The following is an 18,980-nucleotide window of genomic DNA, read 5'->3' as shown; positions in this document are numbered from 1 at the left end:
TTGTAAGTAGTAATGGAAGAAGGGCTGAGGAAAAGATCACTAGTTTTAAAACTTTCATTACATTTTAATTAACAATTCATAAGAACTTATAAGCTAATCTTGTGACAAATGGAGGATTGAAATATCGACCGGGTACGTTTCTGAGGATCTGGAGAACTGTCTCAAGGGTTTCTGTGTAATTTTCGTCTCACTTTCAAGCATTAAGTGATTAACAAAGATGGTAGACGGTTGAAGCTTGTCTATACGGTAAAACGAGCATTACAACGAGGGAACTGCTGGCACATTTCCTTTGAAAAGAAGTGGCGTAAGACCCCTTAGCGAATATGACTCCACTGCGGGTCCGTCTTTTTCTCTATATGTCAACTTCAGAAAGTAGACGCCCGCCCTCTGGACCCGTAGAATAAAACAAAGGTGTCATGTTCTGTTATTCAGCAGCTATGTAGATCGAGACACGGCGGAAGGAACGACTGCTTGCGTCACTCCTCCAGGAATAATGTAACAAAGTGAAGTCTGACTCTCACTCACTTCGCTCATTTAGTTCAGATTTCTCACGCGTCTCTCATGTTGACGACAGCGTACGTTCTGCGGATTTTGTGTCGTTACAAAAAATCTGCTATTGGAGGTACGAAATATAAGATGGGTATCGCATTTTCAGAGAAACAGCGTTACATATCTTACAAACGTCAAGCAATAAAACCAAATACACCTCACAAGTCATGATGAAGATACGAGTTCAATGCCATTATAAACGTGGTTCTACAAAAGCGTTAAGAAGGCTACAACTGTTTTTAATTGTGAATGTTTTACTGGACGATATACATTAGTAACAAACTAATGGAGCCATCAAATCATATGAAGTGTCAAACGAGAGCTGGCAAAGTCTGCATACACCACAGTAGGATGCATTACAACTCCTGCAGGCGAGGCAGGGGTCGCAAATTTCATCAGGACCTGTATAAGCCCTGTAAGGATGTGGAAAAGGCTGCAAATAGTTAAACCTTTTCCTGAATTTATCCTCGACTTTTAGGCACGTTACAGTTACATTTTTATGATATACTAAAGCTAATATTTAACATAAACATTTACATTCCAAAAATATAAATAGAAAAAAGTATTTGCAATTTATCCCCAAAAAAATTATCCAAATTAAAATTAATTCAAATGCATTTTTCTACTGTAACATTGACGAACACTTTTACTATTATAAACCTATTGGAAGTCCATAACTGATCAAATTTTCAAATTATTTTCATGTGTCGCATATGAAGTTATATGTCAACATAGATGTTACGTGATAGCAAACCATGCATTTCGTCTAACGGATCCATCTCCCCATACCCCCCCCCCCCCCCCGCTTTTGTTTTCCCATATCATAAATATGGAAAATCGTTACAAATAGCAGATACAATCAGTTTTTAACAACAGTTCCAAATTTCGTCCCGGGACGAAAATAGGAACAACACAGGGGACGAAATTACGAACATCCTCAGTTTATAGTAATAGCCGCTACAGGGATCTAGATTACATTCTTGACTGTAACAATTAAACACGAGAAACTGCAACACATGACTGAAATACAGCCCAATATTTGAACGCAAATCTGCGTTCACCCTAGGAATTGCTGGCTGTTAATTTTACAGGTGCATTAACTCACCTCAGCGTAAAAAATTTAATACATTCATACGCGGAAGCTACCAGTACTGCCAACAACAGATTTTCTCGATAAAACATTTGTTACCAACTGTAGAAACCGAAAGTACCTAGGGGGAAGATATTTGGATCCCTTGCTGTACATATAAAGTTATGGACGACTTTACAAGAGATAGCTGTGCCACAGACATAAATTCTCCGCAAGCTACACGTAGTACGAAGGCAGCGTGGGTTGCATAGTTCATCACATAATTGTTCCAGGTAATGAATAGCTACAGTTAACTATTAGATACACTGTAAAAGTTATGTATGTAAATCCCATCAGTAAAAGTTACGTTAAGTCGCTACGGAAATATGAGTAAGAAGTAACACACAAGAGGGCAGATTGACATTCATTCCTGAAGTGAGCCACATGTACATTATAATTTTAACGTAATTCATCCAACGATGTAAAACTGGGTATAGGCTTGTTTATGAATTTCGTCAAAATTTACGTAATATTTTAATGTTTTTGTAATGAGAAGTCACAAAATATTTGTATAATTGTGAGTTTATTTTAACGTGGTGCATTTATGAACAAATGGTAGTTGCTTTTAATATGGGTCATTCTTTTAATATTTAACATGGATTCAGTAGTATGTGCCGCCAGAGAGTGTATTTAAGGGGTAGCAGCACTATGCACCTGGGCTTTCTTCTTTCGTTTTTCGTTTGCGGTCTTTCATTGTTGGCATCTGCATCTGAGGGTACTAAGTGTCAATCCACATGGTCCGCGTAGTGAAGCTGGTGCGTAATTTAAAGTTTTGATCGCTAAAATAATTTTACAGAGCGCGAGTGAATGCTTTAAAATGTCCATGGAAAATTAGATAGAGGTTTCAGTGACTGAGTTTCAGCGTCCATTGAACTTTATGAGCTTTGCGTGGGACTTGAGGTGACTTAGAAGTTTAATTAATATTCTTTGATTAGTATCGAGACCTGCATGTCATGTAATTATCTGCCTGTTTTCGTAGTGAATATTTAGGATAACAGAGTTTAGTTTTATGTTGCGATTAATAGTGGGAAACTGTCCTGTGAGACTTTGAGCATTTGCTTTCCAATTTAGTAGTTAACGTCTTAACATTTTTCTATTGCAACATTGCCATTATTCCAATTTAGTAGTCAACCCCTTAACATTTTTCTACTGCAACTTTGGAATAATTATTATTTACGTTCTTAAATTTACATCCAGGCCATTAGCAAATGTGTGAATTGTTATTAACATACGTTTGCGTTGTTTAAACGGTAATTATTTTAGTTTGACACTATTATTAACCCCTCGAGATTCGCTATGCAGTTTACTTATTTATAAAGTCATGTTTTTGAGTAATGAGTGTCCTGACAGGTTTTTCCCGCCACGAATTCCTCTCCTGCGCCAACCTCTTCCTGTCAGAGTGGCTCTTGCAACCTACGCCCTCAATAATTTGCTGAATGTATTCCAATCTCTTCATCTACAGGTTTTGCCCACTACAGCTTCTTCTAGTACCACACAGTTTATTCTTTCACGCCGTAACTGATGTCCAGTTATCCTGCCCCTTCTTCTTGCAAGTTTTTTCTGTATGTTCCTTACTTTGCCAATTCTGTAAAGAACCTAGACATTCCTTACTTTGTCAGTCCACCTGAATTTCAACATTCTTCCGTAGCACCACACCTCAAACTTTTCGGTGTTCTTCTGTTCTGGTTTCCCCACTGTCCTTGAATCACTACCATACAACGCTGTGTTCCAAATGTACGTTCTTGGGAATTTCTTCTTCAAATTAAGGCCAATGTTTGATACCAGTAGACTTCTCTTGGCCCGAAATTGCGTCTCTGACGTCGCTAGTCTGGTTCTTATGTTCTCCTAGCTTCGTCCGTCGTGGATAGTTTTGTTCCCAGGGTAGCAGAATTAATTAAATTCGTATGCTTCATGATCCCCAATTTTGTTGCTAAATTTCTCGCTATTCTCACTTCTGCTGTTCTTATTACCTCTGTCTCTTTTTCCAGTTTACTCTCAATCCACGTTATGAACTCATTACATTTTTCATTTCACTCAAGAGGTCCTATAGTTCTTCTTCACCTTGAATTTTAATCCTACTGTTGCAGCTTTCTTTTATTTCTGCTAGTGCTTCTTCGATGTAAAGACTGAACACTGCGAGCAAAAAACTACATCCTTATTTTAAACCCTTTTAAATCTGAGCAATCGTTTCTTGGTCTTCCAGTCTTATTGTTGCTTCTTAGTTTTTGTACATATTCTATATTACCTACCTATCCCCATAGCTTACCCCTATTTTCCTCAGAATATCGAACATCTTGGACCACGCCATTGTCGAACGCGTGTTCCATATCGACATACTCTATGAAGGTGTTTTCATGTTTCTTCATTCTTGCTTCCATTATCAACCGCAACGTCACAACTGCCTCTCTGGTGCCTTTACCTTTCCTAAGGCCAAACTGATCTAACAGATTCTCAATTTTCATTTCATTCTTCCATATGTTATTCTAAAGAGCAGCTTGGATGCATGAGGTTTTAAACTGATTGTAAGGTATTTTTCGCACTTACAGCGCTTTTGAATTGTGTGGACGGTGTGCATGGAAGTACGTAGCTGGATAAGTAGATTCTACATAGCAACTTGAATAGTTGTTTGGTTGCCAGTTCCATCAATGATTTCAGAACTTCCATTATGCGTTATTTTAGTCTTCCAGAGCTCTTTTAATTTCTCACTGATACTGAATCCCTTATATTCCTTCCAATATGTTGTCAGAGTAGTCTTCTCCCAAGTAGTCGCCTTCATTGTACCCTTTCCACTTATATTCCCATTGTACTCTTAATGTTACCACTCTTGCTTTAAATTCCACCGATAGTTGTTTTGGCTTTTGTATTTGCTCACTCAGTCCTCTCAACGATCATTTATTTTTTGATTTCTTTGCATCTTTCCAGCAATCATTTCCTCTTGGCTGCGTCAGCATTTGCTATTTATTTTATTCCTAAGGGATTTATACTGCTGTATTCCTGTCTTTCCCAGATCGTTTTGGTACTTCTTTCTGTCATCGATCTAGTGAAGTATTTCGTCTGTTACCCAAGGTTTCTTCCGAACTACTTTCCTTGTCCTTTGGTTTATTTGTTCAATATGTGTGATTGTCCTTCTTAGACCCATCCTCTCCTCTTTAGCTGAGCTGCCTACTCTGATGTTCCTTATCGCAGCATACACATCGTTAGCGAGCTTCAAGCGCGTTCGTCATTCCTCAGCTTTTAAATATCCTACATCCTTACATATTGATTGCTTCGGAGGATTCTCTTGAAGTTCAGTCAACTATTCATCATTACTCAATTGTGATCTTAGTATATATCTGCAGCTAGCTAAGCCATACAGTCCAATATCTAATTTCGGCGTCTCTGTCTGACCGTGAGGTAATCCAGTTGAAAGCTTCCGTGCTTCCCGGTCTTTTCGAAGTATATCCTTCCTCTTGTTATTCTTTGAGTATTCGCTATTATTAAATGATATTTGTAGAAGAACTCAATTAGCCTTTCTCCTGTCTCGTTCCTACTACCAAGCCCGTATTCTCCCGTAACCATGCCTTCTACTCCCTCCCCTACAACCACATGCAAAACCACCAACCGAAGTTTATTTCAGAACCGACATTCCCTGCTTCTACTTGTATGATGTTATCTAGTCGCTAATTATTTCATCTTATTCTCGCGTTCACCACGCTCGCCATCCTGTCGTTACGTGTTGTTTGGATAAAATACTGCGCTTTTCATAAATCTACGATAGTGCCTTTTTAAGACTTTTTTAAAAAACATGTCTTGCTTTAATGTACACTTAACTAAATAAAACGTTTTGCAGGAGGTGGGAATCAGTACAATCGAATGGCCTGCGGTTTCCGCTGACATGAACCCGGCTGCGAATGCTTGGAGAAGCATGCATTGCGTCGTTAATGAACCTTCTCCACACACTAGAAGACTAGATGACATTAGGAGGGCCGCCTTGTAGATGTTCTGTGCATCTAAGAACATCATGTGGCCGCAGGAATAGAAAAGATAAATATTAGGGATTCTATACTAGCATCATTTTCGTGTAGAATTAACATGCAAAAAGGAGGATTTGCAACGTATGTGAAAGTTGGGCAAAAAGACAAAAATATTAATACAAGCAGTATTTGTGTAGACCAGAACCTAGATGTATGTGCTTCTGAGTTGTTGCACCTGAATACTTCTCTTACAACAGCAACAGTCTACAGGTCACCCCTAGGAAACTTTCTGTTGTTTATGAGAAATCTAGACGCATTATTGAGCTACATGTCGGACAAGAAGTAACAGTAGTTTGTGGACATTTCACTGTAGGGTCTTTAAAAAATTCTTATAGCAAAAATGAACTGGAGTGGTTATTTGGCGGTTTCAAACCGATTTCAGTGGTAAATTTCTCAGCTTGCAGCAAGATAGCAGTAAACTTATTGGAAACATTTTATAGGCAGTGCTAAGGCTGAAACAATTCATGTGTACCCAGTTGTTAATGGGCTATCTGATCATAATCCACAATTAATGGAAATAAACAGTGTTAACACGTTGCAGCCCTGAGACATGGTCATATAGAGCAGTGAGGCTGGTTATTGAGAATAGGATACAATACTTGAGAATAAGTTGAAAAAGGTGATCTTAGGTAGATTTACATTTAGAAAGTGATGCTAATGTGAGATTCAATATAGTCTGTAGTAAATCTGTGTCAATATTCGAAAGTAGCCTTCTTAAAAAGTTATTCAGAAAGTTCATACAAAACAACAGCAAATAAGCCATGGGTACCTAAAAGGATAACAACCTCAAGTAAGAGGAAAAGATGAATGTAAAGATCAGAATAAGTCAAGCTCAGATGTTAATTGCATTGTGCAAAAAGCTAATATTAAGGAAAGTCATTAAAATTCCCAGAAATGTGCACATCCTGACAGAAATTAATAATGCAGATAATAAGATTAAAACCATATTTGACATTGTGGAACAGCACATTGGACAACCAGTCAGTGTGTGAGAAACCATAACAATTAAACTAAATGAGAAAGTTGTGACTAATAATTCACAAGTTGCGAGTATTTTTGACAATCACTTTCTAAACATAATAACAATAAATAGTTCAGGTGAAGAAGCAAGGGAATATATTAAACATTTAATTTCATGGAACTTAAACCAACTAGAAACAGCACCAATGTCCTCACTAAAATTAATGAATTTATAAAAGTTATAAAAACGAAAACTCATGTGATGTTGATGAAATTTTAAAACAGAATTCTGATGAGTTATTCTAACTTAATAAGCATGTTCTTAGAGATAGGTTTCTATGTATGACATCAAAGGAACAGGGATTTTTTTTCATGTATATTACAATAAGCTACTGTTAACCCCTCTTTATAAGAAAGGTGATAAGAAAGACATAAACAATTATCATCCAGTTTCATTACAGATTCTTTTTTTCCAAGATATTTGAAATAGTAATGTCTTGAACAACAGTCTCACATGAAATTTGAAACAGTTTAATCAGCACACCACAGTTTGGATTCCAGAAGAGTTATTCGACTGAAAATGTTAGGTATACATTCAGTCACCAAATATTTCAAACCCATCGATTTTGTAGTTCATGGTAGAAAGACTTAAATGTTAAGAATTGATGATTTAACACCCAACTGGTTTGAATTATACTTACACAGTAAAAAGTTATACTGAATAATTCAGGGTTTGAACAAGAGCAAGGTTTATTGACTGGTGAGTCATCAAGCAGTGAGTCTTCTTTTGTTCCTTATGCATGCAAATGACCTTCCACTTAACATTCATCAAACAGAATTTATCCTTTTTGGAGACAGTACTAGTGTTGTAATCCATCCAATCAGAGAGAAAGCAATAGAAGAGATTGTTAATACTGTTTTCGAAAGAATTATTTCATGGTTCTCTGAAAATGCAGTCTCCATAAGTTTTAAGAATATACACCATATGCAATCCTGCCCAATAAATAACGGTACCAACAACTGATTCAGCAAATGTAAAGGGCGTCAATAAACAGGGTTGATTGCTCCAAATTTTTTGGTATACATACCAATGAAAACTTGAACTGAAGAATCATATTACCGAGCTTCACAAACAATGAAGTTCAGTTACTTTTGCCTTTCATATAACTGCTGATCTTGGACACAACCGAATCTACATCCTGACTATATTTCCACTCAATACTGTCCTCTGGAATAATTTTCTGAGATAACTCATCACTTAGAAGGAACATATTGTTTGCACAAAAGCTAACAGTAAGGATAATATGTGCTCATCATGTAGGTACCTCCTCAAGGCATTAGGCATTTAATTGCACATCACAGCACATATATTCGCTAATTAAGTCCGTTATAAATATTCCAGCACAATGTCAGAAGAATAATGATGTCCATACTTATAATAATAGCGGCAAGAATTATTTTTTTTATTGAAGCTGTCAGAGGCTCGGAAAACAGATCAATATGCAACAAAAAATGTTTTTGAACTGTTTGCCCTACAACTTAAAAAGTCTTACAGATCATACAGGAAGTCTAAATGTAATCTAAAATATTTCTTCTGGACAATTTATTATATGCCATGGGCGAATTGAGGTAGCATGTAAAGAAACCTAGTTTTTAAGCGTAGCCAGATGAAAGAATTTTTGACTGCGGAGAATCAAAGCACGTTACAGTGCAAGGGGTAGAGCAACAGGGCACAGAATACTGCCCAGAAGCAAATCTTGGTTTAAGAGATGTGAAGAGATGGATACTTTCAAATAGAGTGAAATTATTTTGCTTAAATGTTTGTTTTTATTTGGCTGCAATTTTTTCTTTTGTTTCATAAGTCTTATCCTTTCACTCGTGCCCCCTTGAATCACAACCAGCACAGCTTCGTAGATCTGCTGAAGATGTCGAACTTCTCTGAGCTATCTATATATCAACATCGTGGGAAAATGAAAGTAGTTCCTTTCCGTTGATGAAGTGTGTATAATACTCCATAACTGGTTATGAAAGTTTAATTAGAAGTAATTAGTTACTTTGATTGAACAATGTTACTACTAAACTCACGTGTTAACTGTTAAAGCCTCTCTTTAACTTTAGGAAACTACGTCAGTAGCTTAGTACTGACAAATAAAAATGTAGCAAAAATTCTGTAGATATTATTACGCAACTTACATATCTGCGTCAGGCGGAATTTTCTGTGTTCCAAACTTCATGACTTGACCAGAGCTGTGACGTACTTCTGTAGATGTAGAAGCTGATTACAAAGCACCTTCTGACACAGGTAATGATGCCTAAAAAGAGAGAAAAAGGGAGCTCTCACTTGCGTTTACACTAATAACATGGAGTAATAAAATGTAAACAACTTTATGTTGATCTTCACCGTCTCATTGTTTATACAGGGCGTAACGGGTATAAGTGCAGATATTTCTACCGGTGGCTGAGAATGGAGTACTGAACGACATTAAATCAGTATGTACGTCGTATACACACTAATAATTATAGCTATTACAAGTCGTATATTTTTAAGTTGTTTGGTACTTTCACTTACGTGTGGCAAGAGCACGTCATTGATGCTCATTTTCCCCTGGGCAGCAGGTCAGGAGTTGAAGTGTAGACGTGTGGACGCAGAACTGTTAGTCTGTACTGACAGATGTAGTCCACTTAGCGGTGCATCTACGACCACACAAAAAACATTAGATCATTAAGTTTGTGACGTGTTCATGGAAACACTGCTCAATGCAGAGCAAAAACAACTAACACACTGAATTAAGTTCATATTAAGGTACCACGTAGAAAAACGTACACACTTACATCCGTTACACCCTCTATATGACTTCGCCATGCTGATGGATGACGTGAAACTATTTTTCTCTAAATTCAGTATTTCAGGTGTAATTTTAAAATATTCGCTTTTACTGACACTAGATGAACACGAGTATCTATTGTGTTCAGCAAACAGAATAATACATAAATAATTAATACGTAAAAACAAGAAAGTTCTTTGGAAAAGATATTCCAAAAGGATATTCTGTGATTTAGAAAAAATTCAAATAAAAAATGAACATTAAAACGGCTTCTTCGTTTGTGCGATGCTTCCTTCGTTTTATGCACTAAGAATTAATATATTCCCCCCTCGTTGCTGTATTCCATCGTAGTTGGTATTTTTGTCCATGGTGTCTTGGTGAACACTTTCACCACATTCTTAACTCACATCTCTCAAATTCTGTCTTTATAAATCAATATGTGAAAGCAAGGTGCGCATTTTAATTGACATTCTGCACCCAAGGTTACTGTTGCTTTGAATTAAGGCATCTATAATTTCTATGTCATTCTTACTTCTATTCTTGTCGAGGAACACACATACCATCATTCTGAATGACTTCCATGTATTACGTTCTTTTGGAGTCATTGTTTCCTCCAGATTTTTTTATTGTAACATGAGTCAAAATTGGTACGCAGAAAATATTCTAGGACTGCACTAGCCAAACCTTTAATGAAATATTTAATTGGTCCCAATGTAATATGCAGAAGGGTAACTAAACTTTTTTCCTGGGTACAAGGGGTTATCTACGCCTGGCTGCAACGCTTCTCTCACAGACCATTCTTTCCTAATGCTGCTGTACTCTCTTAAAATTTCCACATAATAATCTAGAAAACAGTGGAATAATTCTGTACTTGAGAGTTATCTAGCGGTATCCTATGGTACTAACAATGAAAACGGAAATAGAACTAATAAAAAATATGAAACTGGGTGGTATCTAGTGAATTATCTCTGCCCCTTTCCTTCATCATATGCGTTCACTGTAGGTATATGTCAGTTAAAGTATTTCCCCTGAACACAAGCTTCCAATCGATGCAGCACTGTCAGCACACTTCAGTCTTCGCATATAGTGTGCCAATGAATACAGAACATTATCGTATTACATTTTTATCGACAGCATTAGAATTTACCGAAAAATACCACACGTCTGTCTTACACACGTTTACAGAAGATAGTAAACAGAAAATGGACTAACATTGTTCTGTAAAATACCTTCATTTCACCAAAAAATTAAAAAAAAATTGTGTGTCGTCGCGACGCAGAACTCGATTAGAATTTCAAGATCTTAGGCTAGTCAGATGCAAAACAAACATAGATACAAAGCTACAAAGAAACAAACTCATCGGAAAGGAAGTCAGATGCGAGGAATACGATAATCTGTTTAAGAACGTTGAGGTATAGCTGATGCAGTTAAGGAACAAATTCAGAATCACAGAAAATGAACCTGATGAATTCTGAAATGGGGCTAGCAGTGGCATACGAAAAGGAGATGGAAAACATTTTTAATGGGAAAACTAAATTCGAGGGTAATGGGGACAGAGCTTAAGCATTGTTAGACACTGTGTATCTTAATCTTTGGAGTGACAATACTATGTTCGTTTGCACAATCAGTCTGACATTTTAAGAGAACTTTTAGCGTAAGCTTTTGTGTGATGTTTTCGAGTAACGCTAGTAAACTGATCATTACTTCTTTTCAGTTTATGGTTAAATATAGAATATTCCGATATTCCGTTCTGACTAGTGGCGCTATTTTAACATTACATGAATTTGTGAAATCCCAGTCATTGTGCGGGTTTGGAATCATCCGAGAGTGTAGGAGTGATATCTGCGCCGAGAATTGGTCTACGAATTCCATTTACGATTAGGATAAATGTTCCTATGATGCTGTAAATAATGTAAGTAACTAACTAACCTGCGAAGACTTCTTGCAGTTGACTACAGCGAAGAAGGAAAAGAGAAGTAATGAGTTAGTTAGCACGTACGATTCTCTTTAAAACACCAGTGAAAAACAAATTAAAGTTCATGAGACAAGAGACTCGGTGAGGAAGAGTTATTCTTTCGAAGAAAAGAAATGTTGGACTTCAAATGGTCGCTGGTTTACTTAGCACGGAAGTGAATCTACACTCATCACCTGTGAATAAATCCTTGCAGAGTAAAAGTGTGTTGGGACTTATGAAAAGCAGGTGCGTAGGTCAGCGACTGACAGTAGGCAGAGGTTTAGGGTTTGACACCACAATATCTTTGTAGGCATTGTCGAGTAATAACCATTTGGCATCTTCAAGTGGTCTTATTAGGTTACACATTATGGTGATTTTAAATTTAGTTATTTGGGAGTAGAACTTCACGATTTATTGTCACTCTCATCAGTTCTTTTATGAACGAATTGTCTCTACAACTCGTTCATGCTACAATCAATATCAACACACAGTGTTTATAAATGGAGATTTAAACTGTTTCAGAATTATTTAAAATTTTGCGTAGGTGCCATTCTTCGTTACTTGTTTTAAAATAGTACTTTCAAAAGTCGGATATTTTATTTTTTATTTTTCGCTCTTTTGTGTATAACGAATACTTAATAATGAGCCTGCAAACGCATAGTATTCGACTGCGACAGGAGCGAAAGTTTTCAATGTAAAAGTAGTCTTTGCAGACACACTTCCCATCCCTCCCCCCCCCACCCAACCCCCAATCACCATCATGCTTGAAAAGACAAGTAATAGACATTGTTGTTGTTGTTGTGGTCTTCAGTCCAGAGACTGGTTTGATGCAGCTCTCCATTCTACTCTATCCTGTGCAAGCTTCTTCATCTCCCAGTACCTACTGCAACCCACATCCTTCTGAATCTGTTTAGTGTATTCCTCTTAGTCTACCTCTACCATTGTTACCATCCACGCTGCCCTCAAGTACTAAATTGGTGATTCCTTGATGCCTCAGAATATGCGCTACCAATCGATCCCTTCTTCTAGTCAAGTTGTGCCACAAATTTATCTTCTCTCCAATTCTATTCCATATCTACTCATTAGTTATGTGATCTATCCATCAAATCGACAGCACCTCATTTCGAAAGCTTCTATTCTCTTCTTGCCTAACTATTTATCGTCCATGTTTCACTTCCATACATGGCTACTCTCCATACAAATACTTTCAGGTACGACTTCCTGACACTTAAATCTATACTCGATGTTATCAAATTTCTCATCTTCAGAAACGCTTTCCTTGCCATTGCCAGTCTACATTATATATCATCTCTACTTCGACAATCATCAATTATTTTGCTCCCCAAATAGCAAAACTCACTTACTACTTTTAGCGTCTCATTTCCTAATCTAATACCCTCAGCTTCACCCGATTTAATTCGACTACATTCCATTATCATCGTTTTGCTTTTGTTAATGTTCATCTTATATCCTCCTTTCAAAACACTGTCCATTCCGTTCAGCTGCTCTTTCAGGTCCTTTGCTGTGTCTGACTGAATTACAATTTCTTCTCAATGGATTTTAATTTCTGCTCTGAATTTTTCTTATGTTTTCTTTACTGCTTGCTCAATATACAGATTGAATAACATCGGGGACAGGCTACATTTCCCTCGACTCTTATAACTGCCATCTGGTTTCTGTAAAATTTGCAAATAGCCTTTCGCTCCCTGTATTTTACCCCTGCCACCTTCAGAATTTGAAACAGAGTATTCCAGTCAACATCGTCAAAAGCTTTCTCTAAGTCTACAAATGCTAGAAACGTAGGTTTGCCTTTCCTTAATGTATTTTCTCAGATAAGTCGTAGGGTCAGTACTGGCTCACGTGTTCCAACATTTCTACGGAATCCAAACTGACCTTTCCCGAGGTCGGCTTCTACCAGTTTTTCCATTCGTTTGTAAGGAATTCGTGTTAGTATTTTGCAGCCGTGGCTTATTAAACTGATAGTTCGGTAGTTTGCACATCTGTCAACACCTGCTTTCTTTGGGTTTGGAATTATTATATTCTTCTTGAAATCAGAGGGTATTTCGCATGTCTCATACATCTTACTCACTAGATGGTACAGTTTTGTTAGGTCTAGCTCTCCCAAGGCTATCAGTAGTTCTACTGGACGTTGTATACTCCCGGGGCCTTGTTTCGACTTAGGTCTTTCAGTGTTCTGTCAAACTCTTCACGCAGTATCGTATCTGCCATTTCATCTTCATCTACATCCTCTTCCATTTCCATAATATTGTCCTCAGGTACATCGTCCCTGTATAGACCCTCTATATACTCCTTCCACCTTTCTGCTTTCCCTTCTTTGCTTAGAATTGTGTTTCCATCTGAGCTCTTGATATTCATGCAAGTGGTTCTCTTTTATCCAAAGGTCACTTTAATTTTGCTGTAGGCATTTGTCCTCTAACCATCCCAGCTTAGTCATTTTGCACTTCCTGTCGATCTCTTTTTTGAGACGTTTGTATTGCTTTTCCACGCTTCAGTTACTGCATTTTTGTATTTTCTCCTTTCATCAATTAAATTCAATGTATCTTTTGTTACCCAAGGATTTTTATTAGCCCTCGTCTTTTTACCTACTTGATCCTCTACTGCCTTCACTATTTCATATCTCAAAGCTACCCATTCTTCTTCTACTTTATTTCTTTCCCGCATTCTTGTCAATCGTTCGCTAATGCTCCCTCTGGAACTCTCTACAACCTCTGTTTCTGTCAGTTTATCCAGGTACCATCTTCTTAAATACAGATTTTTTTGCAGTTTCTTCAGTTTTAATCTACAGTTCATAACCAATAGATTGTGGTCAGAGTCCACATCTGCACCTGGAAATATCTTACAATTTAAAATCTGGTTCCTAAATCTCTGTCTTACCATCATATAATCTATCTGATACTTTCCAGTATCTCCAGGCTTCTTCCATGTATACAACCTTCTTCCATGATTCCTGAACCAAGTGTTATCTATGATTAAGTTATGCTCTGTGCAAAATTTCACCAGGGTGCCTCCTCTTTCATTCCTATCGCGTTCCAGTCACCCATGATTCTTAAATTTTCGTCTCCCTTCATTATCTGAATAATTTCTTTTATCTCATCATACATTTCATCAATCTCTTCGTCATTTGCGGAGCTGGTTGGCATATAAACTTGTACTACTGTGGTAAGCGTGGGCTTCGTGTCTATCTTGGCCACAATAAGGCGTTCACTATGCTGAGTGCAGTAGCTTACCCGCACTCATATTTTTTTTATTCATTATTAAACCTACTCCTGCATTACCCCTATTTGATTTTGTGTTTATAACACTGTAGTCACCTGACCAGAAGTCTTGTTCCTCCTGCCAGCGAACTTCGCTAATTCCCACTATATCTAACTTTAACCTATCCATTTCCCTTTTTAAATTTTCTAACCTACCTGCCCGATTAAGGGATCTGACATTCCACGCTCCGACCCGTAGAATGCCAGTTTTCTTTCTCCTGATAACGACATCCTCTTGAGTAGTCCCCGCCCGGAGATCCGAATGGGGGACTATTTTACCTCCGGAATATTTTACCCAAAAGAACGCCATCATCATTTAACCATACAGTATAGCTGCATGCCCTCGGGAAGAATTACGGCTGTAGTTTCCCCTTGCTTTCAGCCGTTCGCAGTACCAGCACAGCAAGGTCTTTTTGGTTAGTGTTACAAGGCCAGATCCTGCCCCTGCAACTACTGAAAAGGCTGCTGCCCCTCTCCAGGAACCACACGTTTGTCTGGCCTCTCAACAGATAACCCTCCGTTGCGGTTGCACCTACGGTACGGCTATCTGTATCACTGTCTATCTGTATCCTTGAGGCATGCAAGCCTCCCCACCAACGGCAAGGTCCATGGTTCATGGGGGGGGGGGGGGGGGGGCAATAGACCATTAGACATTACTTGCGTAAATTAATGCTGTTTATAATTTGTACCTGTACATTTTTGTTTGAATAAATTGCTTGCTTAACCCTATAGAGGCCGGTGTGGTGGATGGTGGAACTGTGTTGGCAAAAATCAGGTTACTATCACTTTGCCAGCTTGTGTGGTTCATCAATGGAGTGGTGAGTGGATGGATGATAGCCGTTTGGAATATCATCATGAAACTTTCATTTATTTCTCAGTGAACTACAATGGTTGTGACGTTGCCTGGAGAAGCTAGTGCTCCTAAGACGATAGCTTTAGGCAGAGCGGTGACAACGATGACCTGGTAAACACAGCAGGCAGTAGTCCTCAAGGCAGACTGGCGGCAGCCTGGCTTCACCGAACATGGTATGACGAGTTGCACAGAATCACACTGCGGACCCAGCGTGGGTGAGAGATCTCACAGCAGCAGTAGTATCTGTCCACACGAACAGAGGCGTGCAGCAACTAGTTTACCTACACGATCGATGGTGGCGCGTGGCTCTGCTACCCAAGGTCGAACCACAGACCACATGGACAGGAGGCCGACAGCAGCTGAGGTAGGCCTGCGGGTCACCAGTCAGTTGGGCGGAGCTAAGTCTGCACAAACAGCCGAGCCACAGCTACCAGTGGCAGAGTCCGGAGTTGATCAGTTGTTGATTCATAAGGACGCACAGACCGTCGTAGGTACACCTCAGAGTTGCGGTTCGCAGACTGTTGTGCCTCTGTCTGGATATTTATGGTATTTATATGCTCTTCGGCAGTCCTTCTTTTGCTAAAGCATCGGTTACTATCCCATAAGCCACAACATAGAGGCAGCTCATGCATGCAGAAATCGTGTCGCTCACACCATGGCGGCTCTGCCTTTCTGCTGTGTCAGTGGTATTAAACCCCTGGTCCCTCTGCTTTGATGTAGCATGTGGTAACCTCCTCAATTCCTTGCAGACAGTGCTTAAAAGTATCAAAATGTAGCACTTTATGTAAATTCATGTGGTCAGCTTGAACTGAAATGTTTTCACAGCATTTTGCATTATCTGTGGGTGATATCGCAATTTTACCCAGCCAGGCCAAGAAAATTAATTACAACGCCGGACGTCATTCCCCTTCTGGAGATTTGGGCCACTGGATCCAGTTCACGGCAGTTATGCAAAGTTTGATAACCAACTTAGAAGCTGACAATTACATACAGCACATTCCGTTTCCTCGATTTAACCACAAGGACCATTGAGTGTAGCCTACTATAATGTAAACACTATTTCCTACATCTGGTATAGCGGATTTTGCTTTCCTACAGTAACATCATTCCACTGAACCATTACTTAGAGACTAATTCAATGTCATCTCTTAATTCTGCCCTCTCGACGGATTCGTAAGTAGTCAGCGAACAGTAAATATTCCTGCTCATTTCTTTCTTATGCTTCGCTGTAGCATTTATCCTTCTTTCTCCAGAAGTTTCTAATCTAATTCTTACCTAACTAACCATTACTTGCTACAGGTAACACAATCCACTGTTAGTTGATGTACTAAAAGTCCCCAAGGGTGCGCAGCTTTCCACCTGAGGTAGATGCAGGTAACACAAAACGAGAACCACAACAGCACCAAAAATCGAGATACTCAAGACGATAAAGTTATCATTTCGATTATTGTGATACTGCCATATGTGCTGGAACATTTTTCATTGGTAACACGATACTTCTGTGAAGCTATACGTTAATACAATGAATGAGAAGTGTCTGGTTTTAGGGTACCATTTAAATATGTCATATTCTGAGTTGGCAACAGGTCTAATGTTCTTTCAGCACACCAAGAGTGGTGTATGGTTCGTTATGGTTGTTCCAATGATGGTATCTGGGAGACAGAATGTTGTATCCACTACAATACAGGTTCTACCAAAACAAATATTTCACTATTTTGTGATTACAACCTCGTTAAATTTTTGGGCCAACTTTGTTTGTAACGGTTCAATATTACTATTTGTGGAACAAACACAGAGTTAACCGAGTTCATAGTAAACTCACTGCACACCTACTCCTAGAAAGTATGGGTGTGGCGTCAGAACATCCTCTGGCACGCAGTCACTTCTGCCTTAGCCGGGAATAACAGCTATTCACAACCTGGAGTGACAGTTCGAGCCATCCTGGATGTCATCCATCTGTATTGTTCAGCTATTCGACGAACAGGTGCCCTTCATACTCTATGACCTGCTGATATATGATCTTGTGCTTCGTTCAACACTTCATCCCTCTGAGCTGGTGATACCACGATGTTTGGCCAGAACTCCGCCAACCTACACAACAGAAGGTTGGGCATAGTGAACTGCAGCTGTGTCCTAAATAACTGGCAATCTGCATTAGTGGTCTGTGCATCTTCCCACTTCGCCAATACTCATATGCCTTATAATCTTTCTGCTTAACGCATCAGCATTGCTTGTCATCCTGCTGGGTGTATTTAGTATGTCTATCAATTTTACTCAGTTGTAATCACCAGTGAGTTAATCTTCTTGAAGGATCCTTCAATCCTAATAACAAATTTAATGCAGCGTAGTGGTATATAACTTTGAATTTCTTACCACACAGGTAAAAGCAAAAACACGCAATACAATATATAACACACAGCATCTCATTTCTCTGTTGTCGAGTATTTCTGTTCAGCTTTTTTTATCTGTGTAGATGTATATGTTAATGTGTCTTCCCTGAAATTCACATCCTGACTTCGAATGCACATCACCTGGTCGCTTGTACCACAGAACCACATAAATCCTTTATCATAATTCTGAAATATTAATATGGGAATAGTTGATAATGTCTCTTTATTTCACTAACATAGTTTGGCAATCGGTTGCCCACTGGAATTTTACACCTATTTTTGAAAAATGAATTAACGGTATAGCGATTTCAGTTAACCGTTTCATAAATTTCCTACAATAATTACACAGACCTAAAAATTAAGTTGTTTTGAAGTTTGCATCAGTGAGGAATCACAGACAGCACACTCACCCCATGTTGGCTCATGACATGACCCAGTGAGTTTTCAGTATTTAATGTCAAGCATCCCAAATGTTACATCTTAAATACTTCATCCAGCTCTTGTGTATGCTCCTCTAGATCTTTATGAAGCACAGTAATGGCGTCTAAACAGAACATACACTGGTATGGTTTTGGTCTCCTTGGCACTCCAACTAATACCCTCTGGAATGTGGCTGGCACATTCTTGAGCCCAATAGGCGTCGATACGATGGGACTGCTGTCAGTGGCTGGTTTTTCGGTACCATTTCCAACTGATGATACCCAGTTTTTAAATCCACTGTGGAGACTTACATACACTGATACATGTTGTCCAATGTTTCCATTATACTTGGCATAGGATATGTGTCGATCACTATTCTTGATTCTGATGTCACTAACCACAACAGAGCCTCTACTTCTTCATCCTGTCTGCCATGGACTACCACTCTCATCAGTAACACCATCCTTCAACTGTTGATTGGCGAATTCCTCTATTATCAACTGGAAGTGCTGATGTACGCTGTATGGCTTCTTGTACACAGGAGTGTTATCCCCAATCAGGATTTTATGCTGCGTCGCAGGTGTGACTGGTAATGGTCCACTGTGACTGAAT

General features: G+C 38.7%; 1 pseudogene; it reads right to left on the bottom strand.

The window, feature by feature from the left end:
- The window catches only part of LOC124788972, a 181,894-nt pseudogene extending 163,531 nt beyond the window's left edge, over positions 1-18,363 (bottom strand).
- Between the last annotated feature and the right edge of the window lie 617 nt (positions 18,364-18,980).

The sequence above is a fragment of the Schistocerca piceifrons genome, chromosome 3 (assembly GCF_021461385.2).
Source record: "Schistocerca piceifrons isolate TAMUIC-IGC-003096 chromosome 3, iqSchPice1.1, whole genome shotgun sequence".
Lineage (NCBI taxonomy): Eukaryota > Metazoa > Arthropoda > Insecta > Orthoptera > Acrididae > Schistocerca > Schistocerca piceifrons.
The sequence above is the reverse complement of the archived record's forward strand: the minus strand, read 5'-3'. Positions and strand labels throughout refer to the sequence as shown.